At 37.9% G+C, this 25,169-nt stretch overlaps 1 protein-coding gene across 3 annotated transcripts in view; it reads right to left on the minus strand.

Annotated features, from left to right (window-relative positions):
* The window catches only part of LIN52 (lin-52 DREAM MuvB core complex component), a 112,851-nt gene that overhangs the window by 23,792 nt on the left and 63,890 nt on the right, over positions 1-25,169 (minus strand). The gene's annotated exons all lie outside the window — the stretch shown is intronic.

A 25,169-nucleotide genomic window follows, 5' to 3' on the forward strand; every position in this document is an offset into this window, starting at 1 on the left:
TAAGTCTGATATGTAGAGCTGTGTCAAAATTAAACACACAAGTGTAAAAAGCTCCTTGGGCTCACGTGAAATCCTTCATAGAAAGACTTCACACAGAGAATTTCCAAGGCAACAGAACCTGAGTTTCAACACTAAAGACACAGGCATCCAGATCTTACCTGTATCTTAAAGCACAAAGGAAAATAGCCCTTTCCCTCTGGCTTTGTTTTTACTAAAGAAATGACTGAAAATCTAACCAATCGGGGTACCTGGGTGGCTCAGTTGGTTAATCGTCTGACTCTTGACCTCTGCTCAGGTCATGATCTCATGGTTCATGAGATCAAGCCCTGCGCTGGGCTCAGTGCTGACAGTGTAGAGCTTGCTTGGGATTCTCTCTCTCCTTCTCTCTCTGCCCATCCCTCATGTGCGCGCGCGCGCACACACACACACACACACAATCTCTCTCTCTGTCTCAAAATAAATAAGTAAACTTAAAAAAAAAAGAGAGAAAATCTAACCAATCAATGTTTTTGATAAAAGATCTGGGCGTTGGAACATTATTGTCATATTCTTCAAGAGAAAATATACTTCATAAATTCAATTGTTTAAATTCAGATAACATCAGAACTTGTATTTATGATGCACTTTTAGAAAGCAAAGAAACTATATTTTGAACTAAAATAACTGCAGTACTTAGATTACTTAGACACTATGAATAATTATTTGAAAAATGTTCCTTTTGTTTAATGACTAAATATTCATCCCAGGAAGTCAGAATGCAATTAGATTTAATATAAGTAGATTAGATTAATGCAAATGCATTAAATGCAAAAACATTTAACAAAGCTATATATTTAAACATATCAAAATCCATGAAATGAAAGATTAAGGTTGCTATGAAAACTAAGTAATCCTCAGTACATGTAAATAATTGGTTAAATGTAATAACTGAATTAGCAATCCTCACTCAGTAAATAACTTCATTTGCACAAAAGCATTTAATTGTGGACTTTCTATGTGCTCATTATAGTGTTATCATCTTCTGAAAATACTAAGAATAATAATACTGATAGTTTCTTTTTAAAAATTGGTTCATTCAATACGTGTTTACTGAAACACAGCCTCATGTATGATTTGTAATGTTCACCTTTTTTGCATTCACAGTTTGAAGAGATTAAAAGATTCAGGAAATCACGACACAAGTTAACACAATTATTTCTATGGTAAATGTCTCACAGCGTCCCTAAGAATTTCCATAATTGTCACACTAGTCACTTGGTTGCCCTTCAGTCCTGTGCGGCTATTTGAGTAGAATCATTTTCTGATCTCAACACGTTCTTACGTTCTTTTGTGGCACAAAGCGCAATGTGGGGCTTGAACTCACGACCCCGAGATCAAGACCTGAGCTGAGATGGAGAGTCAGACACTTAACTGACTGAGCCACCGAGGCACCCCACATTCTTACATTCCCAATATATTTGTGAGGCAAAGTTCTCACTTGTTCTAGTAAGTGCCATCTTTCCTTGCTGTTAACTTGACATTAGTTTCTGACTTCTTACTTAGAACTTCCTTATTCCTACTCCACATATCCCATAACAACCAGCTTGGTCCTAAGTTTCATGCGACCTGTGATCTGCGTTACTGTAATGTTAATGTGTCTATTACACATTGTTCAAAATTTAGAGCACCCCCAGTGAAGTAGTCTGTGCTGCTGAATGGCTAAGAACCACAATTGCTAACATTTTTGAGTGGTGATTGACTATATGTTGGGTACTATTCAAAGCACTTAATATGTGTGATCATTATTTAGAATCTTCACAACACCCTATGAATAGGCACCATTTATCATCATTCCCATTTTACAAATGAGGCACAGAGAGGTTACATAACTTGCTCAGGTTTATACAGCTAATAAGTGGTAGTGGCAGGATTAGAACCCAGGTGCCTTAACTCTAGAGCCTGTACCCTTAGCCACTTTGCTGCAGTTATCTCCTGATGGTTCCTGACCTAAAGAAGTTCACAGACCAGAGATACAGACATCATTTATAATCTAATTGGGTACTGAATGTAACAGAGCAATGTACAGGAGGAGCACAGCAAAAGGGCTAGGGAAACGGACAAATCTTTCCAGGGATAAGAAACACCATTCAGTACTTCAAACATCCCACGTATAAATTTCCTAACAGATATAAATTAGATTTGTCCTAAGAATTATAGTGATAGAAAACTCAACACCCAAAAACCAAATAATCCAATTAAAAAATGGGTAGAAGACATGAATAGGTATTTTTCCAAAGAAGACATACAGATGGCCAACAGACACATGAAAAGATGCTCAACATCACTCATCAATCTTCAGGGAAATACAAATCAAAACCACAATGAGGTATCACCTCATACCTGTCAGAATGGCTAAAATTAACAACACAAGAAACAACAGGTGTTGGTGAAGATGCAGAGAAAGGGCAACCCTCTTACACTACTGGTGGGAATGCAAACTGGTGCAGTCACTCTGGAAAACAGTATGGGGGCGCCTCAAAAAGTTAAAAATAGAACTACCTTATGATCCAGCAGTCGTACTACTAGGTATTTACCCAAAGAATACAAAAATACTAGTTCGAAGGGATACATGCACCCTAACATTTAGAGCAACATTATCTCCAACAGCCAAATTATGGACACAGCCCAAATGTCCACTGACTGATGGGTCGATAAAGATGATGTGGTATATATATGCAATGGAATTACTCGGCCATAAAAAAGAATGAAATCTTGCTATTTGCAATGACGTGGATGGAGCTAGAGTATTATGCTAAGGGAAATACATCAGTCAGAGAAAGACAAATACCATTTCACTCATATGTGGAATTTAAGAAACAAAACAATCATAGGGGTAAAAAAGAGAAAGGCAAACCAACAAACAGATTCTTAACTATAGAGAACAAACTGATGGTTACCAGAGGAGAGGTGGGTGGGGGGATGGGTTAAATATGTGATGGGGATTAAGGAGCGTACTTGTGGTGATGAGCACTGGGTGTGTATGTTAAGTGCTGAATCACTAAATTGTACACCTGAAACTAATATTATACTGTATGTTAACTAACTGGAATTTAAATAAAAACTTTAAAAATCTGAAAAAAAAAAAAAGAATTACAGTGAAAGACATATAAGAATACTGGATCTAAATTCACTTTCCAATTTCCAGGTCTACATAAAGGTACTCTTTACTCACATAATGCCTGTTTGCTACTTTTTAGGTACTTTCAAATAAGTTTTCAGGCGCCTGGGTGGCTCAGTCGGTTGAGTGTCTGACTCTTGATTTTGGCTCAGGTCATGAACTCACAGTTCTTAAGATCAAGCCCCGCATGGGGCTCTGCGTTGATAGCACAGAGTTTGCTTGGGATTCTCTCTCTCCTTCTCTCTCTGCCCCTCCCCTGCTCACATGCACACACACTCTCTCAAAATAAACTTGAAAAAAATTAAGTAAAGTTTTTAGTATAGTGCCTTTTGTTTTCCTTCTAGTTTATGACATTTATTTAGGATTTGTTTAATGTCTCTCAATAAAGTGTCTCCATGAAGGTTTTACAAGCTTTTTGGTAGGTCAAACCCTTAATTATTTAAAATTCTTCTTAAATTGAGAAGGCTATGTTTTAAAAATGTTATATTCTGCTTGTTTCTGGTGTATAAACTACAACAGACTTTTGTTTTTATGTAATGGTTTTACAGAAAGTGCTATTTCATATGGTGCATTCTATTCAACAACACCAGTTCTCCAGTCAGAGAACATGGACTGCATTTGTGTTGTGTGCCCATATTTGAATGAACCAAACATCTGCTTTGTGTATGTATGCCAAGCAAGAGGGGCGATGGGATAACACATCTGTAATTCTTTTTTTTTTTAATTTCAATTTCTTTATTTTGAGAGAGAGAGACTGAGACAGAGAGAGAGGCAGAGAGAGGCAGAAAGAGGCAGAGAGAGAATCCCAAGCAGGCTCCGTGCTGTCAGTATAGAGTCCAACGAGAGGCTCCAGCTCATGAACTGTGTAATCACGACCTGAGTCAAAATCCAGAGTCGGATGTTTAAAGCCACCCAGGTGCCCCACATCATTTGTAACTCTATAATCACTTTGCACTTGCACTATTTCCATGTGATTTAAAGTATTCTCATGTTTATGCTATGACTTCAAGTGCAGTCTGAGCGCAAGATAATTTGAGCCCCCAAAAGGTTGCAAAATTGGTGAAGAAAACAGTGCAGCAAGAAGAATGCATCTTCCAAAAGGTAACTCTCTCATACCCCATCTCCACTACCACCCCCTATCAAATCTCTTCTTCCCTTGGTAAACACAATCAAGTGTCATTATGTTTTTTATATGACCTATATTTATGTACTTTCAAATTCTTATTTATTACTTAAACCTATTTTTATTGTTCAGTTTATGTATTTTTCTACCCATGAAATTTGTTTGGGTATCTTAGGTTGGGATAGAATGCACCCTAGTTTTTCCTACTAAAACTAATAAAAATAGTTCTATAATTTTTCAGAAGCACATAAAAGATAACAGATATATTCACTCAAGTACTGGTTCTATGAAATGTGTCACATCAGGAAAATTTCAACCAACTCATTCTTTGAAAAGTAATTTTCTTGAGATATAATGCACATACAACAGACTGTACTCATTTTTAATCATACGATTGGATGAGTTTTCACAAATGTTTAAAACTGTATAACTGTCATCATAATCAAGATACAGAATATTTACATCAATCCAAATCATTCCCTTGCATTCTTTTGCAATCAACCCCAATATCACCATAGTTCTAGGCAATCACTGATCTACTTTCTATCACTACAGATTAGATTTGCCTTTTCTAGAATTTCATATGAATAAAATCATACAGTAGGTACTGTATGTTCAGCATAACATTTTTTATATTCATCCATACTGTATGTATCAATAGCAAAGTGCCAAGTAGTATTCAATTGTATGAATATGCTACAAATTGTTTACTTATTCACCTGTTGATATGCCCTTGGGGTGTTTCCAACTATGGTTATGAAAAAAAATTGTCATGAATATTTTGCACACTCTCTGTGCAGATGCACGTTTTATCTTTTTTTATGAATTTTTTTAATGTTTATTTAAAAAAAAATTTTTTTTTCAACGTTTATTTATTTTTGGGACAGAGAGAGACAGAGCATGAACGGGGGAGGGGCAGAGAGAGAGGGAGACACAGAATCGGAAACAGGCTCCAGGCTCTGAGCCATCAGCCCAGAGCCCGACGTGGGGCTCGAACTCACGGACCGCGAGATCGTGACCTGGCTGAAGTCGGACGCTTAACCGACTGCGCCACCCAGGCGCCCCTAATGTTTATTTTTGAAAGAGAGACAGAAAGAGACAGAGAGACAGAGTGCAAGCAGGGGAGGGGCAGAGAGAGAGGGAGACACAATATCCGAAGCAGGCTCCAGGCTCTGAGCTGTCAGTACGGAACCTGATGCGGGGCTCGAACTCACAAACTGAGAGATCATGACCTGAGCTGAAGTCAGCCACTTAACCGACTCAGTCACCCAGGCGTCTCTTCATTTATCTTGAGTACAAAATTAGTAGTGGAATTGTGAGGCTAGATGGTAAATATATGTCTAACATTATAATAAATTGCTGAACTTTTCCAAAGTGACTATATCATTTTACATTCCCACTAGCCATGTATGAGGTTCCAATTGTTCCACATCTTCCCCAACACTTGCTATTATCCACCTTAAATTTTAGCTAACCTAATGGGCATGTAGTGGTACCTCATTGTGATTTTTAACGTGCACAATTTTCTTGATGACTAATGATATTAAGCATATTTTCACATGCTTCTTAGCCATCATCAATCTTACATGTTTAGATTATTCATCTTTCTATTATCGAATAAATTTTTAAGAATATTATTTTGGATAAAGTCCTTCATCAAGTATATTTGATTCTCATTATTCTGGGTAGTTATATTCTATGACGTCATCGTGAACAGTGAATTAGCAAATACTGAACTCCTACGGGACATACCGGGCTAGGTTCCTGACGGGCTCTATTCACAACATTTTAGTCAACCAGTCAATACATAACCTCATTTGTTTCAGCTTAAAGACATTTAATATGTTTAATACCTATTGCTGATTCGTTAACTCCCAGCCAACAGCACTATAACTCATGCCTGGATGAAGCTTATCTCATGCATGTATTTTCTCCATCAGGCACCATTATAACCTTGTATTTAGGAACACTAGATGGCACTTCAGCATTGTGCTTTGGGGGCCATTCTAAATTGCAAAATCATCAACAAAAAGAATAAAAATGCAAAATAAGTGGCACAAAACAGGCCATGAAAATGACACTTGTTTACAGTATGGAAACTAGAACAAGAAGGCAGGCAGCACCACCTTGTTTGATGCCAGCTGGGAGCACTCATGTAGGGCAACTCAAAACTTCTGCCACCCTGCACACGTCCACAAACGATCATGAAAGCACCACAAATACCTGATTTGGGGGTTTTAATTTTAGCGAACAGGTGAATTTGCAAACACAGAATCCATGAATGAGGATCAACTACATATGTATTGCAAATATATTATCCCACTCTGTGATCTGTCTTTTCATTTTCTTAAAAAAAATTTTTTTTTAAACGTTTATTTATTTTTGAGACAGAGAGAGAGAGAGACAGAGTATGAATGGGGGAGGGTCAGAGAAAGAGACACAGAATCTGAAACAGGCTCCAGGCTCTGAGCTGAGCTGTCAGCACAGAGCCTGATGCGGGGCTTGAACTCACAGACTGCGAGATCATGACCTGAGCCGAAGTCGGACACTTAACCAACTGAGCCACCCAGGCGCCCCTGTCTTTTCATTTTCTTAACAGTATCTTCTGAAGAGCGGAAGATTTTGATTTTGAAGAAATACAATTTATCAAGTTTTTGCTTTATGGTTTATGCTGCTTGTGTTATTTAAGAAGTCTTTGGCTACCCCAAGGATGTGAAGATTTTCTCTCATGCTTTCTACCAGAAGTTTTACAGCTTCAGGTTTTACATTGACATCAGTCACCATTTTGAGTTCATTTTTTCATGTTATGAGGTAAGGGTCAAGGTTAATTTCTTCCCACAAAGATATCCAGATGTTCTAGCATTATTTGTTAAAAGACTTTCCTTTAATTATTTTGGTACTTTTATCAAAAACCAAATGACCACATATATATGGGTCTATTTCTGGATTCTACTCTGTTCTATTCATCTCTATGTCTATCTTTCTGTCAAAACTACACTGTCCTAATAACTGTACTTTACAATAAGATTTGAAATTAGGTTGTGTAAATTCTCCAACATGTTTTTTTTCAAAATTGTTCTGGTTATTAAGTGCATTGCACTTCCTATATAAATTTTAGAATCATTCAGCTTTCAATTTCAAGAATGCCTGGTAGGATTTTGATTGGACTGCATTAAATAAATAGATCAGTCTAAGAGGCACCTGGGTGGGTCAGTCAGTTAAGTATCTGACTCTTGAGTTCGGCTCAGGTCATGACTGCACGGTTGTGAGACTGAGCCCCATGGCGTCAGGCTCTGAGCTGAGTGTGGAGTCTGCTTAAGATTCTCTCTCTCTCTCTCTCTCTCTCTCTCTCTCTCTCTGCACCCCTCCCCCATTTGCACTCGCTCTCAAAATAAACATTTAAATAGATCAGTCTAGAGAGAACAAATATAACAATATTCAGCTTTCTGATACATAAACATGGTATGTATCTTTATTTACTTAGATCTTTAATTTCTCTCAGCAATGCTTTGTAGGTTTCAGTATATATGTCCTACACATACTTTGCTAAATTTTACCCCTAAGAATTTCATGGTTTCTGAGGTTATAAATTGTATTTTCTACCAAAATGAACTTACCTATTGTTCACTGCTAGTATATAGAAGTAAAATTGATTTTTATATCTTGATTTTGTGTCCTGGAACCTTGCTTTATTTCACTTATTAGTTTTAGTTGCTTTTTTTGTAGATTCCTTAGATTTCCATGTAAATAATAATATCATCTTTGAATAAAGATGGTTTCGCTTCTCTCCCAATCTATAGACCTTTAATTTCTCTGTCTTTCCTTATTTTACCAGTTACGATCTTTGGTAAAACATCAATTAAAAATGCTAAAAGCAGGGGCAGCTGGGTGGCTCAACTGGTCAAGGGTCTGACTCTTGATTTTGGCTCAGGTCATGATTTCATGGTCATGGGACTGAACCCCATGTTGGGCTCTGCACTGAGTGTGGAGCCTGCTTGGGATTCTCTTCCTTCATCTCTGTCCCTCCAATGCTTGTGCTTTCTCTCAAAACAAACAAACAAACAAACAAACAAACTTTTTTATTATTTTATTTTTTTTTTTTCAACGTTTATTTATTTTTGGGACAGAGAGAGACAGAGCATGAATGGGGGAGGGGCAGAGAGAGAGGGAGACACAGAATCGGAAACAGGCTCCAGGCTCTGAGCCATCAGCCCAGAGCCTGACGCGGGGCTCGAACTCACGGAGTGTGAGATTGTGACCTGGCTGAAGTCGGACGCTTAACCGACTGCGCCACCCAGGCGCCCCGAAACAAACTTTTTTAATTGCTAAAAGCAGATATCCTTGCCTTGTTCCCAGTTTCAGGGAGAAAGTACTCAGTCTTTCATGACTAAGTAAGATGATAGATGTTTTTTGCATATCATATAGATTTTAACAACAGGTATAAGTCCAAAATGCTTATTATCTTCCCTATGGTTTGTAGCAGAAAGACTGAATTTTCAGAAAAGGAAAGGGACTAAAGATTGCTCAATTTTAGGAGAGAATGAAGAGAAGCATAGCTCAGAGTATGGACTACTCATCATCTTATTTGTACTATCAAGTCTCATCAAATTAAAAAAAAAAAAAAAACCTCTCTTCTATTTTTAGTCAGAAAGAAAATGGAACATTTAAACTCCAAAACCACTTCTAAAATAAGATACTGTTAAATAAGATACTATAGAGTTCACATCACCAAGAATTATTTTTATTTTTATTTTACTTTGAGGTTGGTAATTTGGCAAAATGTAGCACTATGAATTCTGGCAGGTAATCAAATACATTTATATTTCATATTCACCTTAGATATACACAAAAAGTGAAGAAATGCTCATTAGTGTTTATGAAGTGACTTGAGAATCTGAAGACATAAAAATCCTAAAAATGTGAGAAAGGTTAGTCTTAGTAAAATTTAGATGAAAATTACAGTTGACCCTTGAACAATGTGCTAACCCCACAGGCAGTCAAAAATCTATGTATAACTTCTGAGTCCCCCAAAACTTCATTACTAATAGACTACCGCTGACCAGAAGCCTTAACAGATAACATAAACAGTCAATTAACATATATTCTGTATGTTATATGTATTAAATATAGCATTCTTACAGAAAAGTGAGCTAGAGAAAAAATGTTGTTAAGAAAATCATAAGGAAGAGAAAATACATTTTCAGTACTGTACTATAAAAAATCCATGTATAAGTGGACTCTGGCAGTTCAAACCTGTGTTGTTCAAGAGTCAACTATACTTAACTTTTCTGAGCATTGTTAATTGGCAATATTACCTAGCTTTTCACAAGAGGGCAGCAAGAAACTTTTTAGTGTAATGAAAGTCCTATTTGAAAGGTATGATGGAATTTCAAGCCAGTATATAATTATTAGGGCAATCTGTAAAAACCTTATGAACACAAAGCTGATAAAGATTCAGTAAGTCCTATAACTTGTTCATCTGCCTTTACAAGAGTTTATTATGTTACCAAGGCAAGTTACCTATAACATAAATATTTGATCCCTCCTTCAAAGACTGTATTTCAGTAATACAGAAGATATTCTAAGAATGTTTATAGCAGACCAAAATAACAAATAAAAAAACATTACGACAAATTATGATTAAGGACCATAAGACAGGGAAAAATTAAGTGCTACAGAAGCCCCCATATGGAAAGAGCACTACTAAGGACTAGAAAATTCACAGCACTATGCCTGAATTGGGCCTGAAGTGTGAATAAGATATAGACAAGTGGAAAGGAAGGACAAGGCATTCTAGAAGGCAGGCACAGAAAAGGACAAGACATAGGGTACTTTTGCAGGAGAGAAATGAGGTATAACATTTAGAAATCCTCATAGATAAATATTCAGAGGAAGGTATACGGCCTAGAAGTACAGGTTCCCAGAAGTGTGAAAAGTAATGAAGCTAGAAAGGGCTGTTGGATAAATGTAAAATATGATGTTTAATTTTTAAAAACCGTGCAGGATGGGAAGAGGCACATGATTTGATAATAGAAAAACTTAGAATTTTTAGTTGATTTTTAAGTTCAGTATGAGCCAACTCTGGGAGATGTAAGTGCTAACCAACAAACACAAATCTTAATTTCCATTAGTAGAAGCAGTTTCCAGATCAAAGGAAACAATACTGTAGTGCTCAGGAATCGGTCCACAGAGTGCTATATCCAATTTTCATTGTCATATTTTAAGGAAAATGTTGATAAATTAGAATCTTTATCTAAAGAAAGGCAACCAGAATGGTTACTGCCATAACAGGAAGTTAATGACAATGCTGGTTTTATTTACTTCTATCTTTCCCTTTCAAGCCTGCATTATCGTCTGTATCCCCATTCTAGGCAATGGAAGCCCATCCACTGAGTCGTCTCACTTAGAAACCTGGGAAAGATCATCCTGGGTCTCTTCCTTCACTCTCATCTTGAACTGGTGACTGAATCCTGTTGATTCTCTCGTGCAAATATCTCATATCAGTCCCATTTTCTGCCTCACCACTGCCTTACTTGAGGTCTCCATCTTGCCCCTGGATTCTTAGTGATAACCTAACTGATCTCCCAGTCTCAACTTTACTCTTTCACAAAACCATTCTTGACACTACGGCAACTGAACAAGGAGAGCAGCTGTTTATTTTGGTGTTGAAAGCAAAAATAATAGGCTCTGTAACTCTCTTGGTTAAAAAGAATATTTGAGATCACCTAATCTAAGCTCCCACCTAATTCCAAACAGCATCTTAGTAACATTCCAGAGCTGGTTGAAGAGCTTTGTCCAACTAAGCATTCCCAGTGATAGGGAACTTGGTATTTTTTGAGAGTCCATTTGGAAAGTTCTTCCTTAATACTGTGGCAAAAAAACAAAACAAAACATAACCCACACCCCCAAAAAACCTCTAACTTTTCCCCATTTTTCTTAACTCTGTCCACTGGAACAGGGCATGGATAAATGCGCCAGGGTTAGTCGATGCAGACAAAACGGGATGTAATGGGTCTAATCAAAAGTAAGGAAAAATAGGGGAAGTGTTAGGGGACAACTAAGTCAATAGACAACTGTTCCCTGAATACTTTAAGAGCAATAAAATGAAGCCCCTCACATCTGCCTTGACACTAGGATTCTGTTCAAACCCAAAGGGTTTATAGAAATTGTACATTTCTTTTGTGCTTGCAGATATTCAGTATTTCTTCAGATGGAACACACAATAAGGAGAAATAGCATGTGATTCTATAGCCAAACATGGGCGATCCATTAAAAAGACAAGTGACAGCTCAACCCTCTCTCCAGGAACATTTGTCACCTACGCCTTTATCCTTCAGGGATTTGAGTTGAATGACATTTGCTGTAGGTTGATAATTAGTTTTTCTTTCTTTCTTTTTCTTTTTTTTAAAAAAAGCATAGGAGGCCAATGTTGGCTTCTTCCCCAGGAGAGACACTAGCCTGAGTGGTTTTGGGAATATATGCCTTGATCAGATTTGCACTATGACTCCTGAATGCATGAGCCATCCCAGCAACACCTGCTCTCCTGACAGGCCACCCGGCACTGGCAGCAAAAGGATCCATCAATTCCACTCTCCCCAGAGAGATCACCCAGACCTAGTGTTAAATGTACAGTTCAGTGCCAAGTTAAAAAGTAAAATTCCATCCACCAAAACCTACCAGTTACCAGAGATCAACTTAACATAGAATTTAATTTTTTTTCCAACTGAACTGCAATTGAACTAAATAGTTAAAAAAAAGAACCACCTATATCAAAGGAGGAAAGATGGGAAGGAATGAAATTCCTTAATCAAATTCAGTCACCAACATACTGCTAAGGGCTTGATTTGGGGTTCCATTTCTCATCACAGGGTGGAAATACAATTGCTTCCTATCCCAAAACTGTGAATTACTTATTTTGGATTATAGTAAGTTTGGGCAAGCGGGTTTTCTAAAACAAAACTGAAAATACATAACCAATCACATTTTAATTCAAAGTAGTTAGCTTCCTTTTCATATGGAGAGTTAGACATCTTTTATTTTTGGCCTATTCATACACATTTTCCCTTTTGGTTTCCACTTATTTTCCTAGCGAACATTATTTAGCTTTGCTTCTCTAAATGTTACAAGAGCCACTTTCTGTCCTTCCAATTACCTATTTCACCTATTTTTAACAATTAAGGTATATTTTTAAATTTAAAGTTATACATGTACATGTTTCAAACATTCATTCTATAAGGTTAAGAAAATCTATAATTCACCTTTAACTCCTCAGTGGTAACCATTTGACCCTGTTTAGTTATTTTATATTACCTCTATGTCTCTACATGATTAAATAACACACTTATACTATTTCCTGATTTTTTAATTTGAGGACATTATCTGTTGACTTCCCCTAATATAAGTGATGATTTAGCGCCTTTCCCCACCTCCACCTAAATTCTTCACAATACATGTGCAAGCATCCCCTCTCCTATCCTGTTATGTACTCTAAATTTACTTAGATTGATATTCATGTTCCACATTATTATGCTTATATAAATGTTACTTATAGCTAAGTCACGTAATAAACTAGGATTACCTTTCCTTTCTTGCATATTTTTTGTTTTGCTTGGGTCTTTTATTTGCAAGTAATCTCTACACCTAAAGTGGGGCTCGAACTTACAACTCTGAGATCAAGAGAGCTGTATGCTCCACCAGCTGAGCCAGCCAGGTGCCCCTTTTCTGGGTTTTATAATCTGCTTGGTTTTCTAGGTACTTATCTCTAATTCAACCTCAGAGTATGTCTGCCTGGTGTCTAAATCTTAAGATATTGAGATATGTCTTATAATTTATCAATTTCATCTTCCTAAAAAAGTCTCCAATATGGTCTTTCCTCTGTGCCTGTACACAACAATCACCTGGAGATTTCTATTCTCTCACCTTGGGGAGCTCCTATTCTCTATATTCCATGTCATCTTCTTTCTTGGTTTATTCCCTCATTTGTGTGGTGCATGACTTCCAATAGTTCATAGGAATCTATGGGAGGTCAATTGTTTTGGATCTGCCATGTCCAAATGTGTCTTTATTTCATCTTTTCACTTGAGTTGGCATCCTAGGTTGAAAATACTTTTCCCTCCGAATTTTGAAGGCATTGTTCCAATGGTCTCCAATGTTGAAGACATTCTGATTCTCATCCTTTGAAACCTGTTTTTTGTCTGTCTTCTCTGGAAGCTTCTAAGATCTTATCTTCTTCCCCAGAGTTCTGAAATTTCATGATGATGTGCCTTGGAGCAGGTTTATTTTCATCTATTTTGGTTGCACCTGTCAAGACCTTTCAGACTGGAAACATAGGTCTTTCAATTTGGGGAAGTTTTCTTAAGGTATTTCATTAATGATTTCTATTTCCCCTTTTTTCTTTCTGGAACTCTTACCAGATTTTTGGTTCTGACAGATTGGTTCTCTTTTCTTTGTTTTTCTCTTTTGTTCATGTCCTTTTGCTCTACTCTATTTCCTTGACTTCAATTCTAACAATTTTTGTTGAATTTTTCATTTCTATTATATTTTTAATTTCCATGACCTCCTTCCTATTCTCCGTATAGTCCTTTTTAATAGCATCCTGTTATTATGTTTGCAATATCTTCTTCTGAGTATATTAATAGAATAGTTTTGCATAGTCTGTTTTCTCTGAGCTGATTTTTTTCCATTTGTTGCCTTTTTTTTTTTAATTTTCTATGTCAGGGGCTTTTCTCAGATGTTAATAACCTTTCACTGTTTTTTCATATGTAAGAACACGGGACTAAAAAGCTGCTTGAAAGGCTGCTTCAGAGTATAGAAGTTAGGCTTGTTGACTGTGAACTTCACTGCAGTATGACCAAGCTGTTTAGTTGTAGAACTTCCAATGTCAGTGCTTTTACTCTTCTTGGGCTGGTCAGATTCCACTCTACCAACTTCCTGATTAGAGGACGAAGTCCCAGTCGTGGAGGGCGGGGTGGTCTCAGCACAAAGTGTGCATAATTTACTACATTTTTAGTATAGAAATCCCATCCTCCAGTGATCTGTATCCACCAGTTGAGGAATCACTTTAATTTACCTTTTTTTTAGAAAATAAAGCTCCAGTCTTTTGTGGGGTAGAATAAAGCAGGCAATCTGGGCATCTGACCCCTTCTTAAACAGACTTTAATGAATCCTCCTTATTTAAACTATCTTCCCTGTCCACCAGATAACAATCTTCAGCCTTTTTATTGTGAGATATGAATTGGCTTGTTCTTGGCTTTCCAAATTTTAGGATTGTTTTTCTTAGGTCTGCTAGGTTCATAAAAATACTAGCCTCCAAAATGTTGTGGCTGTTGTCCTCTTTGCTTTACTCTCCTTGAGAGCTTTTACCTTTCTTTAAAAAAAATTGTTGTAGTAGGGTTTGGGAAGGGAAGAAAAGCACATGTATACATTTAAACAATCATAACCTGGAAGCACTCTCTTCCCAAATTTATTGTTCACTATAGATACTTTCCAGCTTTCTCCATGATTTTGACAGTTTTGTCAGCCTCCCTAGTCCTATCTTGGTTTTGGTTTTGCCTTTACACTTGTAATGTTAGTTATAGTCTTTCTAAAGAGTAAGAGACAGTGGATAGTTTCTGAAAAAGTAGCAACGGAGAAAAGAATGGGTAAGTACATATCTGTTCTCTGATTGCCTTAAAGGCTGTTTCCATTTCTTATTCTGTAAACATAAAGAGTCCCATCTATTCAATAGGCATTTGCACAATACTGTTTGGGTTTTTTTTTAGTGGATTTATTTAAGCCAGCATATAGTTGGGTCTTGATTTTCTTTTTCTTTCTTTTCTCTTTTTCTTTTCCCCTTATTCCTTCCTTCCTTTCTTCCTTCCTTCCTTCCGCAATCTCTAAGCCCAATGTGGGGTTCGAATTCATGACTAGGAGATCAAGAGTCCCATGCTCTATTGACTGAGCCAGCCAGATGCCCCTGAACAATACTATTTTTATAATATACAAAAATAATATAAAGCATGGTCCCTAACAGCAAGGGTCTTAAAATTTAGCTGGGAATACAAGCATAAATAACAGGTGAATACTAAAGGAAGTTAGGAACAGGAAGGCTCAATGTGGCTAAAAAAAAAAAAAAAAAAAAAAACCCAACACTTCAAGAAAAATAAAATGGTTAGAAGAGAGAATCATAAAGGAAATGAGAATTCAATGGGATTCAGAGGTTAGGAAAGCCACCTTCTATCCACATTCATGCTCTGTCTTCTGATTATAATCAGATTTTTCCTTAATTTTAAATATTTGTTAAAACTTATTGATTAAATAACAGTTATTAAACCCCTTTGTGTAAAGAAGCCAACAGAAGTTTTGAGGGACATTTATAGCTAAGTCAATCACTGGCTCAGACTGTATTGCCAAGGTGGTGAATGCTAGTTAGCCAACTGCAAAAGTTACAGGAGTAATCTGCTTTGAGAAAAATAAACATCTATTACAAAAAAAATGAGGCGTGCTGGATGCCTGGCACCTGGTTGGTAAGGTAGAGCATCTGACTCTTGATCTCAGGGTCCTGAGTTCAAGCCCCACACTGGGCATGGAGCCTACTTAAAAAACAAAACAAAACAAAACAAAACAAAACAAAACAAAACAAAACAAAAACTATTCATGAAGCAAAATGAAAGTGTTTAATTTGCAAGATTTAACTTTACACAAACTTTTACTCACTGTGCCAATTATTCATTTATTGCCTCAGCTCCTAACTCACCTTTCTCTGCCCTGCTCTGTGATACTAGAGCTGGACCTTTGCAGTAGGCTACATTCCTCCTGTCAGCTGGCTGCATGTTAAGCTTGTCAATAGAGAGGGTACTGGTGGGAGACTGCAAGGCTGAAGCGGAAAGAAAGAACTTTTTTTCCTCCTTTTTACAGTGTATGGTTTTTCTCCACGGTGACAAGCAGGCTGGCATGTGAGGGTCCCAGCACTATTCACCTTGCTAACTGTTGTTCAGTTTAGTGGCGGGGTTTCCCTCCAGCTGAAGATTACTTACCATCCCAGGGTGGCTCCTCCTGTAATTCACCAGCAGAGTACCCTCGGGCAGTGGGCAGCACGTTCTGGAGGCAGCCATGTCCGCTCTCCAGAGGTCTGAATCTCAGCCTTGTGGGGATCTCCTTTAAGTTTCTGACTTCCCTATGGTTCACTCTCCTTCAGCCATGGGAGAAGTAGTTTTCTGCAGCTTCTACCTCTGCACTCTTTAGAGTCTTCTTCTACCCCTTTCACCTAGTTAATGATTTAACAATTCTTTAAAAATTTCCCTTTTCGAGTAACTCCTCACTGGATTCTGGCTGATACAGTCACCCCAAAAAAACAAATAAACAGAACACATATGATACCAAGTAAAGTCAATTCCCAAATCCTAATGTTAAAAAATGAATTCTAGAAATTACTATCATAAATCTAGACAAATTCCCCAACATCAAGTCTGAATAAGACAACCGTAAATGTAAGGTTACCCAAACCATGAGTACTTACCACTGAAGAACAAGAGTAAAGAACCAACTATGTCAGAGAAACTTTTAGATTTTGTTGCGATAAAATTACAAGATTAGTGGCTGACAAGAACCCAATAGATGAAAGAACCTGATTATAAGAAAGCATTTAATAGTGCTTCTCCTGGCATCTTCCTTGCAAAATTAATTAAAACTAGCCAGGATATATGAGTCTCATGAATTGAAAACTGGCCTCAAGACCGCAAGGAGTGATTATAAACTGCCTTAAATCACATTGAGGAAAGTGTCTGGTAAAATGTCCAGAGAGTATTAGATTGGTTATAATCTAGTATTTCCATTAGTGCTTGGGAAAGTAAAGAGTAAGTTAATTAATGTTTAGTAGACATTAACTAGAAGGGATTTGTAAAAACTAATATGGTCTCAAGTATAAAAGTTTTAGAAAAGTGGGAAAGATGTACAAAAGGTAAGCTCTTTCCCTTTATTACAAATAATATAAAAAGCAATTTTCACCCACTGATCTCAAAACTTCCATACGCATGTGGGACTACATATAGTTGACAGAAAAGAATCAGAGGTTTTAATCTGGGCTAACTAAGAACAGCAACACCTTGGGGGACCTAATTCCTTTCATTCTATAGAGATTATAAATTCATGGAGAGAAGAGTGTTTGGGTCTATAAATAATCCTTTGCATAGCTACATCATACAGCAGCTTGAGTTAATGCCAGAATTTCCTTTCCATGTGGATTTGTAGATTTACGAATATACAAAGGCAGAGACAAAACAGGAGAAGTAAAAGCAGCAATAACACTAGCAGCCAAATTGAATTTTTTTGTAGATAAAGATATCACTGATGCTTTAATAAAGAGATTGCCTAAGCTCAGAAGTGTTCTTGGCTTTTTCTTCCTTTGCTTACCTTCCTGGCACCTATGTGTCAGGTATTGGGGACCCAGTGGAGAACAAATCAGACACTCTAACAAGTAAATGCAATACTGAGTTAGAGTATGGGGAAGTAGATATTGCTGGTAGAACGTTTACCATGAGATGAGCATGGGAGTGAAAGCAGGAATAACCTAGTCTAGCAATCAGGTATGGCCTTCCAAAGGAACTGACATTTAAGCTAAGCCTGGAGTTCACTATGTGGACTCCTTCTCAAGGGAAGGAGTTGTCAATGCTAATATCTTGCAATGGGACAGAAGATGGTCTGGGGCTTGTTCTCAAATTGCCATCATCCAGTCAAAAGGGGTCCCAGTGTCTATTTTTCTTGAGAAATTCAGGGCTCTAAAAATGGTAGCAAGTCACAATTAAGCCAGGAAAAGCCTTGATTAAGCTCTTCCTCCAGCTAAACCCATACAGATACAGTATGCTTCATGTTTCTTTCTAGCAGTTAGCTAGGTAGGCGGAAGACAAGTATTGACCTTAAGAAGTGACATTCATGGCAGTGCTAAGCAGTCCTCAGAAGAGCACCCAGGGCCAGGACCAAAGGCCTTCCTTAGTTACCATGGTCAGAGGACTTAGGCCATGTTCAGCAGACAAGTTTAGAAGCAGAGGCTTTGCAATCACACAGGCCTGAGTTCTAGTACTGGGCTCCATCATTCAGTACCTTGGGCAAGTGATCCCCTCTTTCTTCATCTGTACAGTGAGGATAATAACAGTAGCTACAGCCCACAGCAGTGGTATCAAGATATCGATAAGGAACTGAGCAGAGCACCAGTCACACGTCAGCAAATGTAGGTTGCTGATGTCAATAATAAACAAGAATATATCTGCATATGTGGGGTATATCTATACATAGCAGAAGGATAGACATGTTTATTAAACAATTTAGCTAAGTTAAAGTGATGTCTTAGAATGTCCCATGGGCAAACAAGACAGAACAGGTTGAAAGCAAGTATCTCCCAGCCCCAATCAGTACTTTTATTTGCATTCTCTATTCTGGTTAATAAAACCAATCAAAAACTACTCAAGTTAGAAACAGAGTTATCCAAAACACCTGCATCACTGTATCTTTTAAAACTGATCTCGCTGCTTCTAGTGGTCTATCAGTCATGAATACCTGTAATGTGCCAGACACTAAGAAGAGAGGGAGAGAAATACAGTGAAGAACAAGTCAACAGCTTCTGCTCTCAACTATCAGAGTACTCGTCCTAACAAGAGGTCAACTGACCTCCCTACTTACCATTCTTCAGTGGCCACACAGAGCCTTCAGGATAATACCCTGGCTTATGTGCACAATCAGGCTACTTCTTAGTTTTCTTTTTTTAACTTCTTTCTTTTTCTTTCTTTCTTTCTTTCTTTCTTTCTTTCTTTCTTTCTTTCTTTCTTTCTTTCTCTTTCTTTCTTTCTTTCTTTCTTTCTTTCTTTCTTTCTTTCTTTCTTTCTTTCTTTCTTTCTTTTTTAGAGAGAGACAGACGGACAGAGAGAGAGCGGGGTAAGGGCAAAGAGAGAGGGAGAGAGAGAATCTTCAGCAGCCTCCAGGCTCAGCATAGAGCCCTACACAGGGCTCGATCTCATGACCCTGAGGATCATGACCTGAGCCGAAATCAAAAGTTGGACGTTTAACCGACTGAGCCACCCAGATGCCCCTCCTTCTTGGTTTTCCATCCTCATCTCCGAACTGCTTACTCAGCGGTCCCCCAAACACAGCATGCCTTTTGCTTTCACCATTGCTCACGCCCACACTACCTTACCCATTCTCTGTGCAGCAATCACCACCCTCATTGCTCACTGTCCATCCGTAAAGACTGTTTAGGATTACTTCCTCTGACCCCGTCTGAGATAAGTACCCCTCCCTAGTGCTCTCTAATAAACTGTAATCTCAAGGACAAGAGCGTTCTTTTTCTCTATAACCCCATGCTCAGCAGACTATATGCATATACGAGGCAGTCACTCATTTACTGAATGATTAAGTTAAAAAGAAAACAAAAACACAGTTACTGTTAACTTAGAAACTCTTAAACATGAGTCACTATTCTGACATCTGAGCAGAGCTGAGCCTTGATTGGGTGTCTTCAGAAGCACTGCCTGTTTTCTCAGGTCATGATCTCATGGTTTGTGAGATTGAGCCCCATGCCGGGTTCCTGCACTGGCAGTGCAGAGCTTGCTTGGAGTTCTCTCTCTCCCTCTCTCTCTCTGCCCCCTCCCCCATTCTCTCTCAAGATAAATATTAAAAAAAAAAAAAATCTTTAGAAATACTTAAAAAAAGAAAAAAAAGTACTGCCTGTCTTAAAAAACAATGGTTCCTAACCTTCTATAGAGGGCTCAGACTGGTAGACACAGGTAGCTGTCTACACATAGCCATTTCCTCACTCACTCTTTGTTAACAAAACCCTGGTTTTATTCAGGTAAAGAGTGAGCGTGTACTCAGGGGAGACTTGGCTCCTTGCCAGTTCCAAGGATGAGCCATTATTAGTCCATTTAAACTAATCACGCTAGTCTCACTTCTCTTGACAACGATTAGTTTAGGCATAGGAATGTGACCAAAACTGTTCAATGGCATGCAAGGGGAAATTGCTTCAGAGCTTCTGGTCTTTTTCTCACTGACAAGAAGAAGCACAGAGGGAAAACTATTTCCCTTTCTTAGGATACTGCTGTCATCCTGTGATGTCAAAAACTGTAGCAGCCATCTTGAATATGATGGAAACCAACCTAAGGTGGGGGGGGTATCCAACCCACTGAAGGTGACAACAGCAGAAAGATGGAACTAACAGGGGTCTCTGGTAATAATGTTAAGTCACTAATTAACCAACCTTAAAAATGAAGTACCTCTGGACTTCTTGTTATATGGAACATCTTTATCCTTTAAGCCACTGTAGTTGGGTTTTTCTGCAATTTACAGACAAAAGCATCCTAATCAATAGAGAGTGTATTAGTTTTCTGGGGGCTGTTGTAACAAACTATCACAAAGTGAGTGGCTTAACCATCAAAAACTTACGGTCTCACAGTTCTGAGGTTAGATGTTTGAGATCAAGGTGTCGAGGGGTTCCTTCCTTCTGAGGGCTGTGAGGAAAGGATCTGTTCCAGGTCTGTCTCTTTGGCTTTTAAAATCACTGTCTTCTCCCTGTGTCTCTTCACATCATCGTCCCTCTATGTGTATCTGTATCTGTGTCTAAATTTCTCCCTTGTATAAGGATACCAGTCATACTGGATTAGGACCCACCCTAATGACCTCATTTTAACTTGATTACCTGCATAAAGACCCTATCTCCAAATAAGGTCACATTCTGAAGTACTAGGGATTAGGATTCTGACATATCTTTTTTAGGGGCACAGTGAAAGCTACTGATACTCTCAGCAGAGAAATATACATGTACAAGCACAAACATACAATTTTGTTTATAATTTCAGGAGATCCAGGGACCCTTAGGTTAAGAACCACAGCTACTGTATCTTCCTGAACAAGACAAATACCTGGGCATTAACTACACATGTACAGAAGCTGAAATCAGTAATTGCCTAGGTAGTATAATGCATTATAATGCAGGTAATTCTAAGGGTACTGTGTTACGTATCTACAAAGGCAGGAAAGAGATATTTTATTGAGTGAACGTTATGCTAAGATCACTAGAAAGCTTTAGGAATGGAAGTTACCAAGAGTCTTCTCTTAAAGGGATAAAGTCAAAATTCTTTATTTTATTTAAAATTTTTAGGGATTATTTGGGTAAATTCTAACCTCAGAATTTCTAGCATTAAATTTTTGTTATAATTAAATGACAATACACAATCAATACTGAAAATTATTAATACAAAAAGAAAGCACATTTTATTGCATAAATCTGTTAATGTTAAAATAAGGCTTAAAACTTAAAATAATTGAGATCCAACCAATGGAAATACAGAGCCTTTAAAATGCTTGCTTCCATGGTCCCAGAAAACCTGTATTGTCAGTAAGGCTGGAAGGAACTCTGGAGCTCAGAAAAATGGCAGGAAACAAAAGTTAGAGAGAAGAACTGGAAGGAAAACTAGAACCATCCAAGTGCAACATCAGTGTAACTTGCAACATGTGCGGTACTAGAAAATTCTGAAATTTTGTGCTATTTGACTTTCAGGAGCATTCAAATTCAAAATCATTAAGGGTTGTTTCTGAACTGTGGCAATCAGATTAAATAAGTTTGATTTCTGCTCTCTAGAGGTAAATAACTTAAGGTAGCAGTAATGATGGCAAATAGACACTTTCCTTCTTACCATTAAAGATTGCTGTAAATCTATGTTAAATTTAAAGTGAAGTGCAGAAGGACAATTCATTAAAATTTTGATCATCAAGATACCTCTGAAGTTGAAACAAAGAATTGGGAATGTCTGCAAAACCATCTGGCAAATAATGGACAGAGTCCTTAATTACCAAGACTAAGAAGTACATTTTTTCTTCCATCAGAAATCTTCAGAGTCAAGTGTAGAACCCACACTGAATGATAAGAAAAATGTAACTCTGCCTAGGGGATAGGGAGACACTACATCCCTAGGGAGAGAGTGGGATTTGAAATAGCCTTGGAGGATAAGTATATTTTCCAGCTTATACTGGAGAGAAAACTAGGTTGGTGTTAAGAAAGCCCTTTTGTGAAAGCCTGAGGAATCTGAATGTTACCTTATACATAATACCCAAGGAGCCAAAGAACTTCAAAAAAATTTTTTTAAATGTTTATTTATTTTTGAGAGACAGAGACGGAGTGTGAGTGGGGGAGGAGCAGAGTGAGAGGGAGACACAGAATCCAAAGCAGGGTCCAGGCTCTGAGCTGTCAGCACAGAGCCCAATGCGGGGCTCGAACCCACGAACCGTGAGATCATGACCTGAGCCAAAGTTGGATGCTTAACCAACTGAGCCACCCAGGCACCCCGAGGAGCCAAAGAACTTTTATTAGCAGGAACAGGACATAATTAGCTTCATTTTTAAAGAAATATTTGTGGTAGCAGAGGACAGACTTCCTCACTGTTGACTATGGCAACTAACAATGCCACACACCTAACAGATGCTCCATTAATACTTGTTGATAGATTTACTGACGGAAGCCTTATGAAAGAATTATCAGAATACGTAGATTGACATATAAACAAAGGTTAGTCCAAAAAGCCAACACAAGGTATTTATCTACAAAAACAAAAGTATTTAGGGTTTGATGCCTGTGTTCTGATACTGCTCACAAAGGGGTAGTAAGTATTATGATTTGTAACCAAATGATGCCAATTCTTCTTTTTCTACATTAATATGACTTTATCTGGCTTAAGATAAAACAAAGCAAATCAATAACCCTATCTAGAGGAAATAATGCCAAATAAAATAGCATCTAAAACATCAATTTTTATTTCAGTGTGTAAGCCCTTTTCTTGCTTGGCTGTACAGTCTCCAATCATCCCTGAAATACAAGTGATTGGGCTCTTCTGGACCCACCAGTTAAGGGGAGGGAACATTTATCTACCGTCAATTCATGGGACACTAATCTCCTTCCCACTCTTCTGATTACAAGCAAGCAGGATGGTAGAGGAAAGGCCTCAACAGAAGCTTTAAAAATAAATAAATAAACCCAGCCCCTTCTGCTCCAGGAATACAGAAAAGATTGGCATTAATACAAGAGAAAGTGATCTGTCCAAACAAAAGCCAATCTGAAGGAGGAGCAAACCCCACAAGCTAGCCTGGCATTAATGGCAGGAAGATAGCATACTTGTTAAAAATGTATATTTTAATTTTCTGTATTGCAAAAGGCCCCAATTTGCCCAGGGATCTAGCTAAGCTGCCATTTTCTACTACGACAGAGTCTAATCTTTATTTAATGGATTTAGCATCTATCTTTACTAGAGTGGTCTCTAAGGAAAAGGGGAGGGGAGAATGAAGGGGCAGAGAAGAGATGATCAGATCCCCCCTCCCCCTTTCATCCATCCGGCGCTCATGTTTGTGTTCAAAATTCAATTACCTCCTTATTGATACTTCACAGAGATATTTAAGCTGCAAACATGAAGCCCTGATTTCCCAAGGGGCCATGCCCCTCTCTATTTCACTGCTCTGCTTCCCCCTGGGTGAATTCCTGAGGCGTCCATATTAATAGGTAATCAGTCACAATTCATTTATTAAACAGCTAGCAAGGTTTATCAGCCTGCCCTGATTAGCCCGAAGAAACCACTGAATTCCTAATTTATTTATGGAAATGCAAGTGTCTTTTTGAATTCCATTCAGGAGCTGCAGGAGTGTTTTGGTCGCAGCATACTGCAATCTAACAGGCAGCACCAGCACACCAGCAGCAGGGAAGCTTTCCAGGAAGAAGAGGGGCAACCAGAAGGCAAAGAGCCAGGGACATACACTGCAGAGATTCTTCTCCTGGCCACGGGATTTGGGTCCACATAATCCTTGGATTAGTACTTATTTGATTGCTTTCTGTTTACATAAAAGAGTTTGAAATGTTGTCACCAGGCAGCTATTACTATCCACTGTAACAAAAATCAATCTCAGGGATGCTGCTTTTTGATTGGCAGAAAAGTGGCCCTTAATGGAGTAGAATTGAGGACCTCGGTGAGTTAAAAGACAATCATTCTCAGCAGAGTTAAGACACCAACAAACCTAAACCACGAAAATAATACTTTTCAAGCATTCATCTTAGAATAGTAACTAAACCATACCCCATTTTAATCTTCTACTATTCTAGGCTGTCGTGACAAAACAGCTTTTCAGATGATTTCCACAATTCTAATCAATTAACAATTCACCCAAAATTGCCCATTACTAATTAAAAGGCCAATTCAGAGTAAATAAAGCTCTAAAGAGTAACATTTAAACCAATGCTAACTGCCCCAACAGGTGCAATTAGAAAAGAAATGGTTTTAGGGACATGAGCAGATCATGCAACCTAGACTCGTTTTCAGCCAGAATTAGGACTGACTTCTTCTGAAAAAGCATAAAATACAAAAAATATAACGAATGTAGCCAATGTTTCAATGCCAACAAAGAATATTAATGCTTATCTCTGTGTGGGTTATCCACAGCCAATATTTTCAAATCCCAATCTGCCTTCCTCAGAGTTCACTATGATTAAGAGCAGCCTCCCTGCATAACCTAGTATATGCAGTGAAAGGCAAACCATAACTGTAAGAAGAACATCAAACCCCAATTGGGGAACATTCTACAATGTACCTGGACCAGTATGTCCTCCTTAAAACTGTCAAGGTCATCAAGGAAAGCCTAATAAACTGTCACAGCCAAGAGGAGCCTATGGGGAGGTATGATTACTAAACGTAATTATGGTATCCTGGATTGGACTCTGGAACGAGAAAAGAACATTAGGGAAAGACTAAGGAAATCGGAATAAAGTATAGGGAAAAATGTTAAACAAACCAAAAAAGTTCACTAATTGTTAACAAATATGTAACAAATGTACCATAATAATAATAATAATAATAATAATAGGGTAAACTGTGTGTGGGTTATATGGAA

Source organism: Puma concolor, chromosome B3, assembly GCF_028749965.1.
Source record: "Puma concolor isolate L17-30 chromosome B3, mPumCon1.1.hap2, whole genome shotgun sequence".
Classification (NCBI taxonomy): Eukaryota; Metazoa; Chordata; class Mammalia; order Carnivora; family Felidae; genus Puma; species Puma concolor.